The following is a 19,757-nucleotide window of genomic DNA, read 5'->3' as shown; positions in this document are numbered from 1 at the left end:
TCCCTGCATTGAATCTGTTTCATTTTCAGTAAATGTTGAGTTTTATTAGATTGATAATAAAACTGAATTCAGAGTCACCATGACTTAGTAATATAAAATCCCCCATTTGCAGTGCCTTCCATCCAAACATGTGAAAGCACAAGTTTCGAACATTAGCAGCATTTACTGCAGCCATAAGCAGATATATATTAACCCAAAATCTGTCATGGGTCAATTTCAATAGCCACAGTCTGCTGTCAGTACAATTTTGTAAGCTGCTGGTGAAACACCTTCTGAAATAATGTCCAATTCTAGTTGAATACATTAAGGAAAAATGTATTCACTAAGGCATGAAACTGGACCAAGTACCAGGAAAGGTTATCACAATTACGAGAACATGAAGCATGAATAAAAAAACCTTCTGAGTTTCCTATATTCACCTATCACATACTGGTCCAAGAAGGCAGCATGAGTGCTACTTGTAAAACAAGGAGAAAGCTGGAAGTTAAAAATGTACAATGGAAAGAAAACATATGCTTAAACCATCTAAGAGTTAAGTTTAGGGAGACTTCAGAAAAACGTTCCCAAATATCTGCAATAGCCTTACACTTCAGTTAACATAGGTAATCAGGAACCTTGTTTACTTACCTAGAAATGGCAGGATATAGTGGAGATATAAGCAAACTAAATGATCCAAACTACTTTTCAGGCTTTTACTGCTTCTCCAAGATGGAGACCCTGATACAGCAAGGTGTTCTGCTAACAGGCAGGCTACGCCACAAAATGACCACATGCTAGCTGTATAATATGCACAGTTTATTAAACAAGGACACTAAAGTGAAGAAGCACACTAAAGCAAACATGCACACTAACATGAATAAGGAATATATATCTCTATAGTAAATAAGTACAATAAAGCAAATCATATATATATATATATATATATGCATGTAAAATATGGAGGAAAACTAGAAATGCATCAAATCATTACTGCATAGAGAGAACTGAGATTAAGAAGAAATACATCACCAGTCACCAGTGGATCATTATCCAGGCCCGCACTTCAAGCTGGGAAGCCCCGCTGCAGCCAATGCCCAGAGTCTCAGGCAACTGGGAGAGCCCCTGTGCTGTGTGTCCACCCAGAGGTGAGGCTTCAGATTCAACCACAAGAGGGTCCTGCTTTCATGCCCTTTAAAAACAACAAAAAACAAACAAACAAACAAAAAACCAATCAGCTTTATGCCAGATCTTTAATTGTTTACTCATAGGGCCATGCAGTTTCTCATGATCTCTCTGTTCTTCATGTGGAGAGCGTTGGCCAGGTGCCCTTGTGCGGGCAAGTATGAAGGTCACAGAACAGCTGCATACCTATGTTTTCCTGCCTCTTTCTGATAAAGAGTAATGATGAACATAAACATATATACTCTACTGAATCACTCTGACAAAAAACATACTTTGTTATGTCTCTCAGTCATGAGAGAGAATCAAGCCTCAGCTGGGTTCCCATCCACTGCATTAGGTCACAGCAAACTCAGGTAGAGGAGAATAAATACATGGTTTTCCTTCTTAGTATGTCAACTGCAGATCAATAAACACATACCATGTCATACCTTCAACTCTATAATTTGCAGTGTATCCGTTATTAATCCCCTCTTGCAAAGACTACCTTTAACCTATTCAAATCTTTCTTGTAGAAGCCCATTATGGAGCTCTGTTGCAGGAATATATATAAGGAATGAAAATGAAAGGACATTTAAAATGCACAACTGGGAATTCAAAGGAGCACAGAAATTAAGCTCCTTGCTTTTTATCAAACTGAAGACAGACTTTGGCACTAGCTGCCTTCAGCTCTGAAGGTGAAAGCAAACACAGCACAAAGAAATGCAAGACCAAGATTCTCCAGACTTCAAGCAATGATCATTGAAAATTGCCTATATGAACATGCCTAAAGCATCAATACTGAATCAGAGCTGACATTTCAGAAGGATCTGTTATGGAAAAGGATGAATAAGAGTAAAAAGAGAATGGCAGATCTTTAAAGTAAGGAAAATGTATAGACACACTAAATGCAACCTGGCCTACTTACTTCATTGCTTTCCACCTACCATCCTAACTGTCAGCCCCAGTGTGTTATTCCCCATATCTTTCCTCCTCCACTTTTTGCACTGCCTCAACTCTTCTTGTAGAGTCAGTAAAGGAATAAATATGTATTACATCCACCCAAGACACACTAGCAAGTGTAATTATGGAAGAGATCACATTCTCATAATTCAGCAAAGGAAGCTTTTCAAGTGGCAACAGATGGCAGGCATCTCTTATAAGAAATAAAACATGATCAGGAACATAAAAGAATACATGATATGAGAATTTTTTAATAGAGACTTTGTTTTCTTTCAATTAATGTGTTAACTTAAGCTACCCTAAATGTGGTTATAGTGATCTACTTAAGCTTATAGATTTCAATACAAATTTCATTGTATTATGATGTGTTACCTTAAAATCAATACTCAGAAGTCATCTGAACTAATCCAAAAGACTGCTACTATGTTACAAAAGAGTGGGGGAATGTAAAATATAAAAAGAGCTAAGGAGTTGACCATTGGCTAAAGCCATCAGCCTACACAAAGAAACATTAATTAAAAAAATCATGCATTCATGTAATTAGCAAAAAGTATAAAAACCACAATATTAATCTTCCATTTTCTGTCTTCTTTCTGATAAAGAATCACTAATTTAACTACATTCAAATTTCTCTTTACATCCTATTTCCTGTTTTCAGTGCTGAGCGTGCAAGATAATTTCTGATCAACACATATAAAATGTGCATAAAACTGGGAAGAGGTATTAAAGTGTCAGCCTTCTGAAAGTCTTTAAAAAGACTATGAAAACATAGCATTATCTCAAGAGTAACCTTCATTTCATTAACAAATACCAACCTTCTCTAACCAAATACAACCTTCTCTAAATAAAATCTGGCTCATTATCAGAAATCAAAATCACTGCCAGCAGCAGAAGGCTTTTGAAAACAAGGCTATTCTTAACCTGAGTACTATCCCAGATTAAGACTTTATAAAATGTTATAGACACATTTCTCATACACTGGAAAAACATGTTCCAACATCCTTATGTTAAGAACTTAGGGACAAAACTACAAGCTATTAAAAAGGCACTTTGTTCCAATTCAGTACACAGAGATAAAACAGAAATTAAGAGATCCTTGACTTCGTGTAATTAAAAGACAGTCCAAATCAGCCTTGAATCCCATGAAGAACAGTGTCCTTTAAAAACAAAACTTTAGTGAGATTCTGCTATCTGCACCCACATCAGTCTTTTAATGTTTACTATGATACACTTCAGAAAAAGTGATTTAGGACTTAAACACAGCTGGAAGAGATTGTAATCCTCATAACTACGCCCTCTGCAGAGCATCATTTTTTTGAATGTTTAATATCCATACACTTCAGAAAAAGTGATTTAGAACCTAAACACAGCTGAAACAGATTGTAATCTCATTACTACGCCCTCTGCAGAACAGATGAGCAACTCAAAATACCAAGTGACTTCCAGTTGTCATTTGAACTGATGGTGTACATCTGCACCGACTGCTCTGATTCCAACCAAGATAACAAAGGCTTTAAATGTTTAACATGGAGAAATAAGAAGCCTTATGGACCCATCCCATTAACTCCTAAAAAACTTCCATTGTTGAATAACCCTAATCTTACAATGAAAATATCTGGTTACATAAAATGCTCCATGCGATTACACAACCCCGGAAACCAACCACTTACAAAAAGACAGTGAAAAGGAGTTTCCCTAGTAAGTAACTGTATGATAACCTGAGTACTAGGATTTTTATATCTTTCATCCATTTATATCTTTTATCTGAAGCAGTTATGTGTCTCTATATATAGAATTTCCCCATACTCATGCAAATATTGCCTATTTTTGAAAAAGAGAGGATAAAGAATCCTCGTGTGGGAACCAGAGACAATTCCTTTTGATATTTAGTAAACAGCCTCTAAAAATACAGATTTTCAGTCACCTCACTCCACTTCTTGGTCCAGATACACTGGCAGCCCAGTAAAGCAGCAGCTGTCAAAACAGAAATCTGTATTGAGAAGCCAGAAGTTACCAGGAGGTAAGAACTAAGAAGGTGCTACAATTCAGATCAATGAAGATTTTATCAGCAATCACTCTTCTTTTTAACAACCCCATGTAGCTTAAACCCAAATAACAGCACTTGATGGTTAATTAATCCAAACAAAACTTTAAAACTACCTGGAAAAATTACCTTGTCTTTGGTTAAAAAAATCTCAGTGATAAAAGCTTTTAACTTCACTGAACTGCCCAATAAGTGCCTCTACTGCTAAGACAGAAGATGAGCAAATGCTCCCAGTATTGCCCCATACCTTGCAAATGGTTAGTAGGTACTCTGTACTCTTCCTGGATTCAAGTATACACATAGTAACTTTGATCAATTTATCTACCCATTAACCATACAATTCATAAGCCACGGAAAAATCTTTCTTCTCTTGTTCTGGAAATCCCACGAGGGCTTTAACGTGCACTCTGCTCACGCTTTATTGTTCTAACATTCAGCTATTTCAGACATAAATTGAAGCAAGAGAAAACACAGTTGCTTAGTCTCCTTGGAACTCTTGCTGATACAGCTTTCTTCAGACACAGTCCTAGCCTTTCAATTGACTGCAAATGTGAAAACAAACCTGACAGTTAGCATTATTTAGTTAGTATTGAAGTATATAGTAAGACTTTAATCGATAGTGGTATCTACCAAAAACTATTCACTCCTCTGTATCTTCCAGTATCAGACTGCCTCAGTTCCTATCCTGAGGTTTTGATACTTCAGTTTTGAAAATATTTTCCCTCTTTTTTTCCCCTCTCTCAAAACTAGTATGATCGCTAAGGTGAAACACTGAAGAAGGAACCCAAGAATGCAATAAAAGAAGCAGGACCATCTGAGCTGGGACTTGCAGGTATTAAAACAGCAAAGAGCCAGAGGCTTGTATGTGTAACTTCCAGTGACTGCAAAATTTCTCCTTGTTAATAACATGGTAGAATGTGCTATTAAAAGCTTCCTTTTTATTAAAAAGGAGACGTATGAAACACTTCAATAATATATCAACCCATTAACAGTTGGAATAAAGCTGCACTTGTCAATCCCTGCCAGCAGGAAAAATACTCATAATCTCTGAACTTTACTCCAATAGCTTGTAATTCTTTGTCAATATACCTGCAAAAGGCTGGATTCATCACCCCAAAATTTTCTGCTTTATTTCACTAGTGGGGCATATTTTTTCACGTAGCCAAGCAGTCTCCTCTCATTACAAACGTTGCACTTTGTTCAATATAAAGGACTTTCCACTGCTAGCCATTGTGAACTTAAGAGAAATAGTTAGCTTTTTCACTATTATAAATCCAACTGATTTTAAAAATGAAAATTGTATGGTTTTTAAGCATTGCATCAATTTTAGACACGACTGCTATTTTTATAGGAGACAGTATTCTGCAAGTACTTGTTTAGAGGATACTAAGTACAATGAGCATAAACAGTAGAGAACTTTGTCTTTCCTATGCAAGGCATAAAGCAACATTTTTTAACTAGATGTTACTGCCAATGAAATAGAATCTGTTTTCACAGTGACCATTTTCAAAGTTTTTGTCGTGGTTTAAACCCAGCTGGTAACTCAGAACCATGCAGCCGTTCACCCAGCCTCTCCCTTTCATCCCTCTCTGGGCAGTGTAGGGAGGAAAATCAAAAAAATGTAAATCCCACAGGTTGAGATAAGAACTAAAGTACAATACAAAACTACTACTAAAAATGATAATAATAATAATGATAAGAAAATATCAATGGGAGAGAATATAAAACTAAAAAGAGGAAAGAAAAAGAAAAAAATAACAAAAAACAATAAACACAACTGATGTACAATACAGCTGCTCACCATGCACTGACCTAGCCAGACCCTAGCAGCGATCAGTCCCTTCTGGGTAACTACCCCCAGTTTATATACCGGGCACGATGTGCTATGGTATGGAATACCCTTTTCACTACTTTGGGTCAGGTGTTCTGTCTCTGCTTCCTCCTGGCTTCTTGCGCCCCTCCTCACTGCCAGAGCATGAGAGACTGGAAAGTCCTTGATCAGAGGAAGCATTACTTCTGAACAATTAAAACATCAGTGTGTTATCAGCACTGTTTTCACACTGAAGCCAAAACACAACACTGCACCAGATACTAGGAAGGAGGAAAAAAATAACTGTTACAGCTGAAACCAGGGCAGTTTTATGGGAAACACCTGTTGCAACAACTCATCATTGCTTTAAGACCTCAATTACAACAGAAGAACAGAGAGTGAGATCCTCAGATTACCTGCACTGGCACCATTTATGATGAAGGGTGAGCAGTACCAAATAGCACTGCAAAGCAGGGCTAGTTTTCTTGACATGTCCCCATTAATTTTTTTTATTTCCACCACTGCTCAGCATAATGTGAAGGAGCTGCGGGTGCCTAAACAAGTTGCTAAGTCTAGTATACCTGCATCTTGAGGTCCACTATTTTAATCAAGGACTCAGTAAGCCAGTCTAGTTCTGGCCTGCTGATTGCTAATTTGCAATTCTCATTCTGCTATGCACATCCGCTCCTTTCCTTGAACAAACACACCAGCCTAAGCACACGCGCAACCCATTCAAAGAGACAATTCAGTCCAAAACTAAGCTGAGATACAACTATACATCTGCCCAAAAGCTCCAAAGTACAGAAAACCGCATCAGGTGATAAACACCACATCAGTATACTTTTACTTCTTTCTGATAAAACTGACTGTACAAGTCAAGAGAACCTAGACAAATTCAACACCATTTTATGTGCAAAAGGCTTGATTATTTTTCATAACAGGCACACAATAATCCTAATATTTGGAGACAACAGAGTAACATCTGACTTTTCTGTTATGAGGACTTGTAATTTTGTTCATTAAAGGTATCTTGGACTCTGTCAAGTAAACCAGTAAAACATGTTAGTCCTAGGCTGACCAGACCAAAACCAAGTTTCAACTTTTCAGTGAGACATGAATTGTCATTTCCACTTCTTTGCCGAGTAGAATCTTTAGCATAAATATTAGGAATTTAAGCATTTTTAAAACAAAATTAATCTTTAGTTCAGTATGCTTATGACAGTAGAAACTAGTATCTGAAATACCGAATTCTATCTTTTCAGATATCTTTTAGGGAGAAATCTACAGTACTTCACATATCAATTTCAAGTTTAGTGCCTCGGTTTTAGTTTTAATGCCTCACACAGTAAAGATGCTATGAAAAACTACTTTGATCACAACAGTAACATAGAACTTTTCAAATCCTACCATGGAGCTCCTAGCCCAAATTATATGTCACCTAACTTTAAGCCAAACCATACTTATTTGTTTGCTGTCTTCCTCTCTCCCTCCCCTTCCACCAGTAACAGCCACACTAACATACCAGGAGAAAATCACCACTTATTAGAGAGGCTACAGTTGTCATGAAGCAGCATCAGCTCCTATGTTAGCAGACCCTTCTTTAGTGTTAGCACTACAGGCCTCATGCAGCATACATATTTCTCACGTTCAGTCTTCAATTCAAGTATCATCCATTATACGTGAAACCTCCCTTCAGAGACAGCAGCCAGCCAGAGAGGATGCTGAAGGCCCAAAAGGCATTCCATCAACCTTAACAGAGCAGCTGAACTGCAAAGACGCTGTGAATCCCTCTCTATTCCACAACTGTGCAAAAAAACCCTCAGGACCTTTTCCCTCTGCAGAATCACAAGCAATGAATAAGCACTGGTCAATCCTTTACAGGCACACCGGAAAACCAGCAACCTGGACAAACAAGTGCACACAACTCTGCTTTTCTCTTGTTTTCCCCCACACTCAAAATGACTGACTGAGAAACTGGCTTCATTATAAACAGCACTTACAATGAAGACTGCCATTAGAGTGACCAAAGCATGTATGCCTCTTGTAGAACAATGAATAGCTGAGAAGTATTCGGAAAGAAATGGCAATGTTCAACAGGTAATAACAGATAATGAAAAACAGTAGTCTGAACAAAGCAAGAAGAAAAAAAAGTTAATCTCCTAGAAAAGAGACAAACACCAAAATGTAATCTAATTTACTGTGTGAGGTTTTTTTAATTCTTTCCTATTTATAATGAAATAGATCATAAAGACAGGGGGAGGGGGAAGAAGGGAGAGAGGAAAGTCTGCATTCATGCAGTAAGATTGAAAAACATTTCTCCAACTCAGTAAGTCTAGGTTTTTGAGCTCTTGGCTTATTTTGATATGCTGACCATACCAACCTTACCATACTAAAAAAGAAAAGGAGCAGCCCAAAGCTACTGATAGTCTAACCCAGTCATTTTAACAGTTTTATATCTTGGAGGGGAGGGAAAGGGGGGGAAAAGACAGTGCTGAAGAACTGAAACAACTGTCCGTTTCCAACCCAGCCCCATTGCAAAAAATTAAAAAATGCTCAAACTTTCCAGTGCAAAAAGGTTCACAGCATTCTCAACAAAGTTAACAGTGACTAAAAGCTTACACTTGTGGAATTATGCCTTTTAAACTCTCACATGTCATTTATTTTCATTTCCTCCTCATCATTAGACCTAGTAGTCTGCATGCATGTAGGAAGGAAGGGAAGAAGTTAAATTCTAACGATATGAAAACTTGACACTTCACAGAAAAGGCATCTGCAATTATGAAACCCTTTCTTTGCTTAGTTGTTTGGCTTTGTTTAGTTGTTGGTTTGGGTTTTTTTTTGTCCAGATTCTTTGGGGATTTTCTGAGGTTTCACTGGCCATGTCACAGCAAGAAAACATTTCCAAAATGTAACTGTTAAAGACATTTTTTCACTGCATAATCTAATAATATGTCACAGTTCAAGAAAAACTCACTTAACATATGGAATATTATTCAATGTAAACTGCCGATCAAAGTCATTACTAACAGGTAGTTTTACAAACTCTAGCCAAAAATACCATTACAGTATCACCATCTTGTCCATCAATCCTAACACTGCAACATGACACTGGTTTAAAGAACAAGGAGGACTCCAGACAGAAAAATCCATTGGAAACCAATAGCATGAGAGGATTCAGCCCTTATAAAACTGAATTCTTCACTGTGACCCAATCACGGCTGTGACATTTAACTTGACTATTGCCATTCTATTTAAACTGGAGAAAATCTCCTCAGCTGTAAGGAGGAGCCGAAAGGTCTCTATTATTAAGGCAACAAAATAATCTCACTTGTTTCTTACAAGTTTCACTTGTGTAAGGTCTTTGACAGCCTTATTTCTGCTGGTTTAGGAATTACAGGCTGCAACTGACCACCCCCCCCCACCCCCCCCCCCCCCCCGTTGGAGAAGGCACATTGAAGCAAAATATCCTTTACATATCAGGTGCTTATTTTAACAGCATCGAATATTTGAACAAACCACTGATGACCGCAGCTTTATGACAGTACAGTCTCAGTGTAGAAGACCAGGAGGAAACTCTTCAGGAAAAAGGCAGGTGGAATGAAAGCTAGGTCAACAAACTTGCCTGTCAGCCATAACCCTCAAGTGCTGTTATTAGAGCATATATTAGTAAGATCCTCCCAAATGATAGTCTATATTTCCCTTCGTTTGCTCAGAAGATTTTTAATTTAATAAGGAGTAAACATGAAAATATCTTCTAAATTCCCAAACACCAAAATCTTAACCAAATCTCCAAATAAGTGATTGCCAGTTTTTCTTCGTACAACTTAGTTAGTACTTGCTACAGCACTAACAAGCCACATATACCAGCTGGTTTTCCTTTCCAGCCCCGCATATAGTCATTTTGTCACATGCACAAGCCTGTCTCTAGAGTCAGAAGTATAGAACACACACCTCTGCACAGTACAGAAGCTAAAGTCGCTTCTATTTATTCGGTCACAATAAAGGTACTCTACAGCCTCTGGGATAGTTTAGCTCTAGTCCATAAACGAGCTCAAGACACGCTCTATGATTAGATCTTTGCACAAAACTCTTCAGAACCCCTTAAAACCAGGCACAGATGTCAGCTTTTATAAGTAAGGGAAGATTGTCTTTAAAGAGAAGTTGACACAGAAAACCAGTAGTTGAACAGCTAGCTCTTTCCAACTTCAAGTAAACAAAGACAGCACTAATAGCTAGATGAAACAAAGTAACAGACAATAAAAATGTTTGGGTTTTTTTAAGAAACATCTTTGTGGAAAACTAGTATGAAAGCAGACAAGTAACTACCTCATGGTTTTTATGCTGTGAGGAGTCTGGCATTCACAACAGCATTTCACATGCACATAGTGATTCTGTGATCTACTGCAGAACCTTTCTAATCCACACCAGATCAGAAATTAGCAAATTACAAAGAAAGCTTTGGCGAGACAACTACAAGCTAAAGCTTTTCATATCAATCTTTAATTCCTTCTATATGAGAAGGTATCCATCATTAAAAACATCACTGAACTTACAGAATTATCACAGAATTGATAATCAGCATTCAAAGAGGTGGCAGCTACCAATAGAACTCTTCAGCTACACATTGATTCAAAGCATTCAGTAACTGTAGGAAGAAATCACTCTCTGAAAAGAATCAGTCTATACAGGGTCAGACAGCCTGCGCAAGAAATAAATAAGTAAATAAACAAACACTACCTTTACTATGTCTCATAATAATTGTATTCCAGGTATACCTTAAGTCTCCTCCCAAGAATTTTTAAAAGCAAAATTACTTTCATAGACCCTTATTTCTTCCTATAACAAATTTCAAAGACTAGATGGATGTGTGACATGTACAGTAAAAAGGGAAGAAACAGTCTGTCAGTGCAAGATGTTAACTACTGCAGCCTACAAGAAGTATCTATATAGGCTTTAATTTGGTTCCTCTTTGCAGTTCACCAAGAATTGCTTTTGGAGACTGAACTGTCCCATAAGGGACAATCAAAATAATTTAAAAACATTAATAAAAATATACCAGTTGTTTAAATAGATGACATCTTCATGGACACTCTCTCCCTCCATTCTTTAGAACACAAATTAGTAAAATACAAGAAACACACATCATTAGAAGTTTGTGTGACAAGAACAAAGAAATCCTTTTGTCTCAGTATGTACCACGTGTAGATCTTTTCATACTTTTTCAAATGCTTATAATGTATTTTCCCGGGGAAAAGGTTTATTCCTTTGGTTTTGGATTAAAGCTGGGAAGAGAGCTGAAATTCTCCCCCCCACCCCCATTTGCATGCTAAAATTGTCAATGTCTGCAGAATGTGAAAATGTATGACTAACTCATAGAAAAGGTTATACTTATCATGGGAAGCAGTAAGTAGCTACAGAATCTCAAGGAGAAGAAAAAACAGCTCATTTTTCTCGTCTTCACTCTTCTAGTGAATATCTCTTACAGTCACATCAGATCTAAAAGGCTACGGAAGAGAAATCTGGAGTCTTTTTACTTATGCTTATACTCTGTATTTTCATATCTAAAGATAAAACAAATCTCCATGAAACCTTCCAATCACCTCCAGAAACTCAGTACAATGTCAACTCATGTTTGTGACTGGAAAATAAATGACATGACAGAGAGGTGGCCTTAGAAGTCTACTGAAAGTTCCACTAGCCAAGTCATCTGACCCATTTAGATTGGATATAAGGAAGAAGTTCTTTACTGTAAGGGTGGTGAGGCACTGGAATGGGTTGCCCAGGGAAGTTGTAAATGCTCCATCCCTGGCAGTGTTCAAGGCTAGGTTGGAAAGAGCCTTGGGTGACATGGTTTAATGGGAGGTGTCCCTGCCCATGGCAGGGGCGTTGGAACTAGATGATCTTAAGGTTCTTTCCAACCCTAACTATTCTACGATTCTATTTGGTGAAGCAATGGAAGAGAAATTGAAATATGAGGACAGAATGTATTTTCCATTCCCAAAGACAAATAGCAAAAATTAGAGAATCATAGAATGGTTTGGACCGGAAAGGACCTTAAGATCACCTAGTTCCAACCCCCAGGCCATGGGCAGGGACACCTCACACTAGACCGTATCACCCAAGGCCCTGTCCAGCCTGGCCTTGAACACTGCCAGGGATGGGCAGTGTTCTTCTTCTTTGGGCAACCTGTTCCAGTGCCTCACTACTCTCACAGTAAAGAGCTTCTTCCTTTTACCTAACCTGAATTTCCCTCGATTCAGTTTAAACCCATTTCCCTGATGAAGAGTCCCTCTCCATCATCCTTGTAGGCCCCCTTCAGATACTGGAAGACTGCTATGAGGTCTCCATGCATCCTCTTCTCCAGGCTGAACAGCCCCAACTTTCTCAGCCTGTCTTCATAACTTACCGCAGCATGGCTTATATATCAGAGTTAGTTCTACACTTATTTGTGTCCCATTGCACTGTTAATTTCAATAGAAAAATAAAATAGGACATGGCAAAATACCTTTAGTGGAAAAAAAAAAAAAAAAAAAATAAACAAGCCAAGGCATTCTCCTGTCTGCATCTAACTCTTCATTCAAATTCAAGCCTCTTTTAGTCATAACATCATAACCAGACAACCCATGAGCTACATCATACTCAGATGATAATAATCTGAGTAATTATTTGTCGTGGTTTAAGCCCAGTGGACACTATTACAGTGCACAGCAAACATATTCTTGATAAACAATTTCTGGTGTTAGCACCTAAGATTATACCTAGAAAGCTGCATTAAAAACGACTGCAACTAATACAGAGATTTTTACACCTACATATTAATAAAATTAAACCTTCAAATGCCAACTTTCACTTAACACCATATGGATCAATATGCACAGACTGCTCCTGGTAACTTCTGTCAAATCTTGAAAGAATCTGACATGCAAGAAGGTGAACTGAAGAAAATTAGCTCCACTAGCTACCCAGAAGTCTTTTTGTCTGGTCCAGAATAAAGCATTTTATGAACATAAATATCTTTTCTGAAAATGTTACAGAATGGCCTAATCTTGTGAGAAGTATTTCTATCTCATTCTAGCCAGTCAAGAAACAGAAGTACAAGATTATTAGTATGCAAATAAAGTATTTGCTCTGGTGTCACCAAGCATAATGTTATTATTAACAAGGACAAATAAGTTACTGACACAGTATTTTCATACAGACTAAATTTTATATGTCACTGCAGAAATAGACACCCTTTGTAGCAACACACTTCAGAGTTTACAAGTACAGATTCAAGGCAAGATAATGACAATTTAGCAAGTCCAAACACATTATGAGAAGAGGGTTGGGAAGAAAGATGCATACATGGTTTTTCCTGGGAAAAAAATACAAAAATTAGGCATCTCTTTGCAATTTGCATGAGAGCAGTATAAGCATAAATCAAACAACTTTCTTTTACCAGGATTTTAACTAAACACCTGTGAATTCATCATAGTCTTATGGCAACCCAGTATAAAACGCGTGATCCTAAAGCTTGAATTGATTAAAGCTGCGAGGCAATTTTGCAATCAGTCTTAGGAAACTGCTACAGGAAAAAGCAGTTTAGTTACTTATTTCATTCAACAAATAAATCCAAGCAACTGATCCTAAAAAAAATTCAGTAAAGCTTGAAAAACAGTAAACAACCAATTAGTATAATGCTAAAGCAAGAAAGACTGAGGGAATCACTGCAGCAGTGCAACTGGGAGGCTTTTATAAGTGCAGACAGAACTGACTAGGCAAACACTATACACTGGTTCAGGGTCCACGCCTTGACAGAAAGGAATAATTCAATGATGGAAAGAAAAGCATTTCAAGCATTAAGCAGACTGATTTGATTACAGTGTGTTAGCACACCCTTAAAAGTGAGGAAATAATATTCAAAGCATCTCTAACATACACCAGTTTAACAAAAGTTAAAGTTTTAAATAGAAATAATTTGTTTTAGAAACGGGCATTTTCAGCAGTGAGCTTAATTATGTACTTAAGCAAGCACATTAAAAATTCCCTTACCTCTTGCCTAATTTGAATCCTCAAATCAACATCGAAGTCCCTGTGTCTAGAACACACTTCATATTTTAGGAAAAAAAAAAAACAAAAAAATCCACAGTTACTATCACAACAAAACAGTACGTAACACAATTATCTGAAACACAGGAGTTAATGTAAGATCCCAGACATTAGTCCCAAGACAAAACTTTAAATTCCAAATGTCTCTTGGTGCAAATAATTTTTTTGAAAAGTCACTATGAATGAATGATGCATGCCACTATGCTAAAAAAAAAAAAAAAAAAAAAATCTATTCCTCAAGTAAATTCTACTGATTGCTGCTGCTCAGTACAGTGAGCTTTGTTATAATAAGCATCTTGTTTAGTAAGTTAAAACAAATTTGGCCACGTCCTTCAACTAAGTAATCAACTGACCAATGGCTTCATTATGCCAATCTGTGCACCCAAACTAATAGTTCAGACACAAGAAATGTCAATTATTCATAAATAAAGAATATATAAGTTAGCCAGCTGTACTGTACCTTTCAGCTTGTTCTCTCAGATGACAAACTAGAAAAAGCTGTACAGCACATCACATTACCTGGGGAAAAAAAAAACAAAACAAATCAGCAAACACTGCAATGGCAATGCTTATGGTTGCAAACGTTAATAAAATGTTCACATGCACACTGCAAGAGAAGACAGCAGAGATGACTTGTTCCAGCATAACATCACATATAATTCACACAGTTATATCCAGCAACATCACAATGATTATATAATAATCGACTAAAGATAGCATCATACACTGACTGACTGGTTATGTAGAGAGCGACAAGTTCTTAACTAAAAGTAAAAAACTTGACAGGATGGCCATTTGCAAGTCACCAAATAACATGATACTCATTCTGGCAACCTGAAAAAATAGCTTTCCTATCTTAATTAAGCAAATACAGCACAGCACATTTTTGCCCACACACAAGACACACAGAGTGTTTCCTTCCCTAAATCAAAACGTGTTTGTACTGTTCACAAAGCAAAGATACCACATTTTTCCGCAATAAGGAGAGCCTCAATTTCAACCAAGAGGGATCCTTATTGCAGTCAAAACATGAGTCTTTTTAATGCAGAGATCTAAGTTTTTGTCAGTCACAAGGACTGTTAATATCAACCTAAATATATGTATGTAAGGATAATAATAAGTCTCCTTCTTGCCACTTTGCAGAGGTGGAAAAAAATGGTAGAGCTAGTTTAAGAAAGTTCTTCCACTAGCAGCAAAACTACAAAAAAGCCTTGTTTTCTTCATACTTGCATATTTCTTTCTTGCAATCTCAACCAGCATTGTAGTAATGCCAACACACACACACACACCTTGATTACCTTCCAGTCTCCCCACCACCTTTTCAACAATTTCCCCCACTGACTCTGTCAACTTATAACTGTGACTTGAAAAAGGGGCAGTCACAACTGAGAGCAGCCACTTGAACTCACCATACTTCATGTCATTCTCTCTACTTCTGAATGATTTGTACTCACTATTTTTGAATAATACATGCTGTGTTTGACAAAGGAATAAAAAGACCCTGAAGTTTCTACATATAGTATGAAGTTTGTAGTGTAAAGTACTTTTTCTGATTAAGGTTAAAAAAAAAAAAAAGTAAGAAAAAAGGGAAAACAGTATCATTGATCAACTCACTGCTCTTTTATTCTTTTCTACAGTGCTGGCTCTGCAACACCATTGCAAGACTCTAGGTCTCTGCAGTAGCAGACTCCAGTCAAACTTTCCATAGCAAATAAGGCTTTCAAACTCCCTAGTTCTCACCACACTGAGTATTTAATTTTCATAGTTTATTGATTTAAATACAGATGCACATATTCAATAAAATTCACCTGAGAAAGTCTAATTCAGGTAAGAGCAGCAAGTTTTATCTTGGCTTTTTAGAGCAATTACAAAGCACGTACAGTGTGTCTTCAGCTAGCAATGAAAATGTTACGTATCACAATCGCAAAGATTACTTTTAATGCAGATTAACCCCTTTCTTTCTTCCTTCCTTTTACTGCATCTATGACTTCCACGTATCAGGTAAACTTATAGTCTAATACGGCAAGCTTGCATTTTAAGAAGGGGGGTGCAAGGAACACAGAACTATGTTTACGTCAAGCCAGAGCTCTGGATAAGCTAAAAAGATACGGACAGCTTCTGTCTGGCTTTTAACTTACTCTAATCAAACTGCCCTCAGCAGGTGTTCTCTACATTTCCTTTAAACATGACAGCACACCTAACATAGCAAACCAGTACTTTCAACTACCATTAAATATCTTTATTAGCAATGAAAAAAAAGATTAGACTTCAAACCACTAATCTCTCAGGACTGCCAACAGTCTTAAATCCATTGCACCTTCAAACACCTTTATCAATACAAACTTCCATTTAGTAACTTTACTTCCATATGTACACTAATAGAACAACAGTTCCAAAAAAAAAAAAAAAAAAAGGAGAAATGTTTATTTTATAGCATACAAGACACTTTTTTTTGAGATATATTATCTAAGACAGTAGCTGAGAAGTGAAACATTGTCAGAGTTTCAAAATACCATGTCCTCACACATTTCATAGGCGGTATCTAGCTTAGAGCTTCAATGGAAATTCTGCTTCTACTTCTTACAGAGTTTCCTAGAGAGATCAGGAATTCAAGATGGAATTATTTTAGTCCTGGAAGATCACTACCTGACAAAAGCTAAAAAGGCCATCTAGATTACTCAATCATATGGGAAAAGGAAAATTGAAGCTATTAAAGTAAATACGTAACTTTTGCTTTAGAAATGTTAAGAACTTTCTTGACAAGAAAGCTTACCTATATGGCAAATATAAAGTTTAGAGATCAACTTCTCTAAATCATGACAGTAATCAGGAGAATTAAGAGGAGGCTCGGCAGTTGCAGCAACTAGAAGCTGTATTTTACAGTCTTTTTCATAGCATCGTAATTAATTTCTGCCATTCTAGGCATTAGTATTAGGCTACCGTCGTTACAAACACTAAGTCAACTTTAATACAACAGTTACAAGTTTTGTCTTGATTTTCTATGGTGACAGCAGAGTTAAGATCAAGCTTAAAATCTAACAGATTTTCCTCAAAAAGTGGTTTATGAAATGCCTTTTTTTTTATTTCCTGTTGCAGTACCCCTGTGCATCTCTCCAGAAAACTGTCTGACCCTTTTCTAACGCGTTGTATATGATCTCACCAAGTAACTTCAGTTCTGCACAGGTTCATACTGTCTGAAAGAGACTGCAAAGTATCTAGAAGTAACAACTTATACAAAGCTACTGGAAGAGTACAAGGCTTCTATTGGCACTCACATGGTTATCAATCAAAGAATTTTATGAACTGCAGAGCACCTTTATGAGACACATGATTAAGTATCACAGTTCAGATTCTCACTGGCCCTGCCACTAAAGGAATGAACATAAAATTTGTAAGTATCCCACCCAACAACCAATAATAATTTTTAAAAAGCACACTACCTAGTTCTAAAACGATTCCTAACAACTTATTTAGCATATGCCTAATTGTTCACGCTGTACAAGAGAAACTAATTTACAACAGAAAATACATACAAGGGATGCTCCTTAAACATAATGTTCACCTCAGGTGTGTTTTGGGGTTTTTTGTTTTTGTTTGTTTGCTAGTTTGCTTGGGCAACTCAAACCTTTTCATCCACAAACTGAATTCTTCTTTGAAACTCTGGAAGACAATTATGTAGGTTATTTTGAAAGATACCAAACAAACTATTTCCAGAAGAAAATTCCGGCGCATACTAAGATAATAAAACAGATTTCCTTGAACTGGTTTCCCAGAGACAGGAAATTACTAAACTGATTTGACACAAAGCATACAGAGACTGACAGCTTTTTAACAACTAAAGCCAAATAAACAAAAAAAAAAACCAAACAAAACAACAATAACAAAACAAACCCAAGACATGTGAAATGTGAAGCAACAGAAGAACATCCAAGTACTTCATAAACCATAAGAATGAAATCTCCTGTGAGACTTACCAACTTCAGAACATGATAAGCTTTCCACACAGGGCACTGTGAAGCAATACCCAACAGACTAAAAGTGACCAACATCAGAGACCAGATCTGACAGCACCACAACTCGTCAAAACTCAGTGATTGAGGAAACATCAGAATTTTGTAATATCATACATTATATGTGTGTGTGTGCACACGTGTGTATATCCTTAAACATTAAACCAACTCAGACCACAGGCATTCCATATTTTACCTACGTATACCACTTAATTTCTTATTTCCCACAAGACCTTAAAATCCCATATGCCGCTCAGATACACAGCACTGAAGCCACATTCTGGCACAGCTGAGGTCATACACACCTTCTACATGTCCCCTCCACCAATTAGTTTGGTGGAAGTGGTATCTCAACTACTATCAACCACCACCCCACCTCCCCAAAGCGACCCTTTCTCCCAAAGCTGTGGGGGTCTGGAGCCTTGCAAACACAGCCCTAAATAGGAAGAAGTACTGAGGGACAATGCGGGACAGCTCCATACACGCCGGGTCCCCACGGGCAGCACCACTTTGCCCGCAACTGAGCTGCCCCAGTGTGTGCCACTCTACACAAGAGACACTTCATCTCGGGTTAGAAACGGGCGGACTGGGGGTGTCGGGGCTTCCTTTCCCCCGGAAGACAAGAGACACCTCCCGCTGGAGCAGGGGAGGGAGGTTAAAAGGGGAGCTGTCCATAAAGAGAGAAAGATAAGTGACAGACGCTAACCTGGCGCACGTATGACTCCCTCAGCTGGGAGGGGTGTTCGAGGCACAGAACCCCACACAAAACTCAACCTCTCTTACTAACACCTCCTCCCTCCCCGAGAATACAGCGTGCTTGCTACAGCACGGAAAGTTCAATCACCGTGTGCCCGCCCTCCCCCCGCCAAACCCCAGACACACGGAGGACAGAAGGCCCGCTCCTCCGCAGCCCCCCACCCCGCACCCTTCCGCACCCCCGTGCCGGGAGCCCCCTCGCAATCCCCCACCGCAAACACCTCAGAGGAACGCGGGGTAAGGCCGCCCCGCCTCCAAGCCCCTCGCCTGGCCTCGCACGGCCCGCAGCCCCACAGCGGGGCGGGGAAGGCCGGTACCCCGGCCCAGCCACCGGAGAACCCCCACGTCCCCCCTTCCCCACCACGCCACACCGCGGCCCAGCACTGACCTTACAGGGGAGGGGCGCGGTCGCCTACTCGGGGCTGGCGGGGGGGTTTCCTCCCCGCCGCTGACCACCGATCCTCCGCTCCCCGACCCGTCCTTCCTCAGGCGCCGCCACAGGCAGAAGGCAGAGGACCTGAGCGCGGTGGCGGGGGGCAAGGAGGAACACCAGCCCCTGCGGCCCTGCCACGCTGGGAAATTACAGCGGGGAAAAAGGGGGGGGGGGGGGGGGGGCGATGATGGGGGGATGAAATTAAAAGGCTCGGCCCGGAGTTTAAAACAAAGAGGCGGAAATAGCCGAGCGCGGCCCGAGCGTAGCCGAGCGGGGGCGCCGCGCTCAAGGGCGCATGCGCGCGGGGCGCTCACCCTGGCACGGTTTCGGCCGCCTCCTTCCTCTCCGGCGCTGCAGCATTGGGCCTGCCTCGCGCGTGTGGTGTCCCCCGCAGGTCGGGTGAGAAGTGACCGCCGCGGGCAGTCCCGGGGGCAGAGCGAGGAGCCCGGTCCTGCAAATCCATTGGACCTGTGCGCAGAGCCAGGCTGGTGGAGGGGACTGAGTGACTGAGTTTTT

The 19,757-nt window shown here is 39.0% G+C and overlaps 1 protein-coding gene across 6 annotated transcripts in view; it reads right to left on the bottom strand.

Annotated features, from left to right (window-relative positions):
- PCGF3 (polycomb group ring finger 3) overlaps nucleotides 1-19,407 on the bottom strand; it is a 50,260-nt gene extending 30,853 nt beyond the window's left edge. For 3 of the 6 annotated variants that reach the window (XM_061455083.1, XM_061455079.1, XM_061455082.1), the window contains exons 1-3: nucleotides 19,197-19,407; nucleotides 14,503-14,561; nucleotides 13,986-14,041 (exon numbers count right to left, since the gene is read on the bottom strand). The gene's annotated coding sequence lies outside the window, so the exon portion shown is untranslated. The remainder of the gene's footprint in view (nucleotides 1-13,985; nucleotides 14,042-14,502; nucleotides 14,562-19,196) is intronic. The other 3 variants (XM_061455081.1, XM_061455084.1, XM_061455085.1) reach the window with 2 other exon arrangements.
- Between the last annotated feature and the right edge of the window lie 350 nt (nucleotides 19,408-19,757).

This window comes from Pezoporus flaviventris, unplaced genomic scaffold (genome assembly GCF_033815535.1).
Source record: "Pezoporus flaviventris isolate CSIRO_AGI_PZ_B2104156 unplaced genomic scaffold, CSIRO_AGI_Pfla_v1 ptg000018l, whole genome shotgun sequence".
NCBI classification, from domain to species: domain Eukaryota; kingdom Metazoa; phylum Chordata; class Aves; order Psittaciformes; family Psittacidae; genus Pezoporus; species Pezoporus flaviventris.
This window is presented reverse-complemented; position numbering and strand designations above follow the sequence as displayed.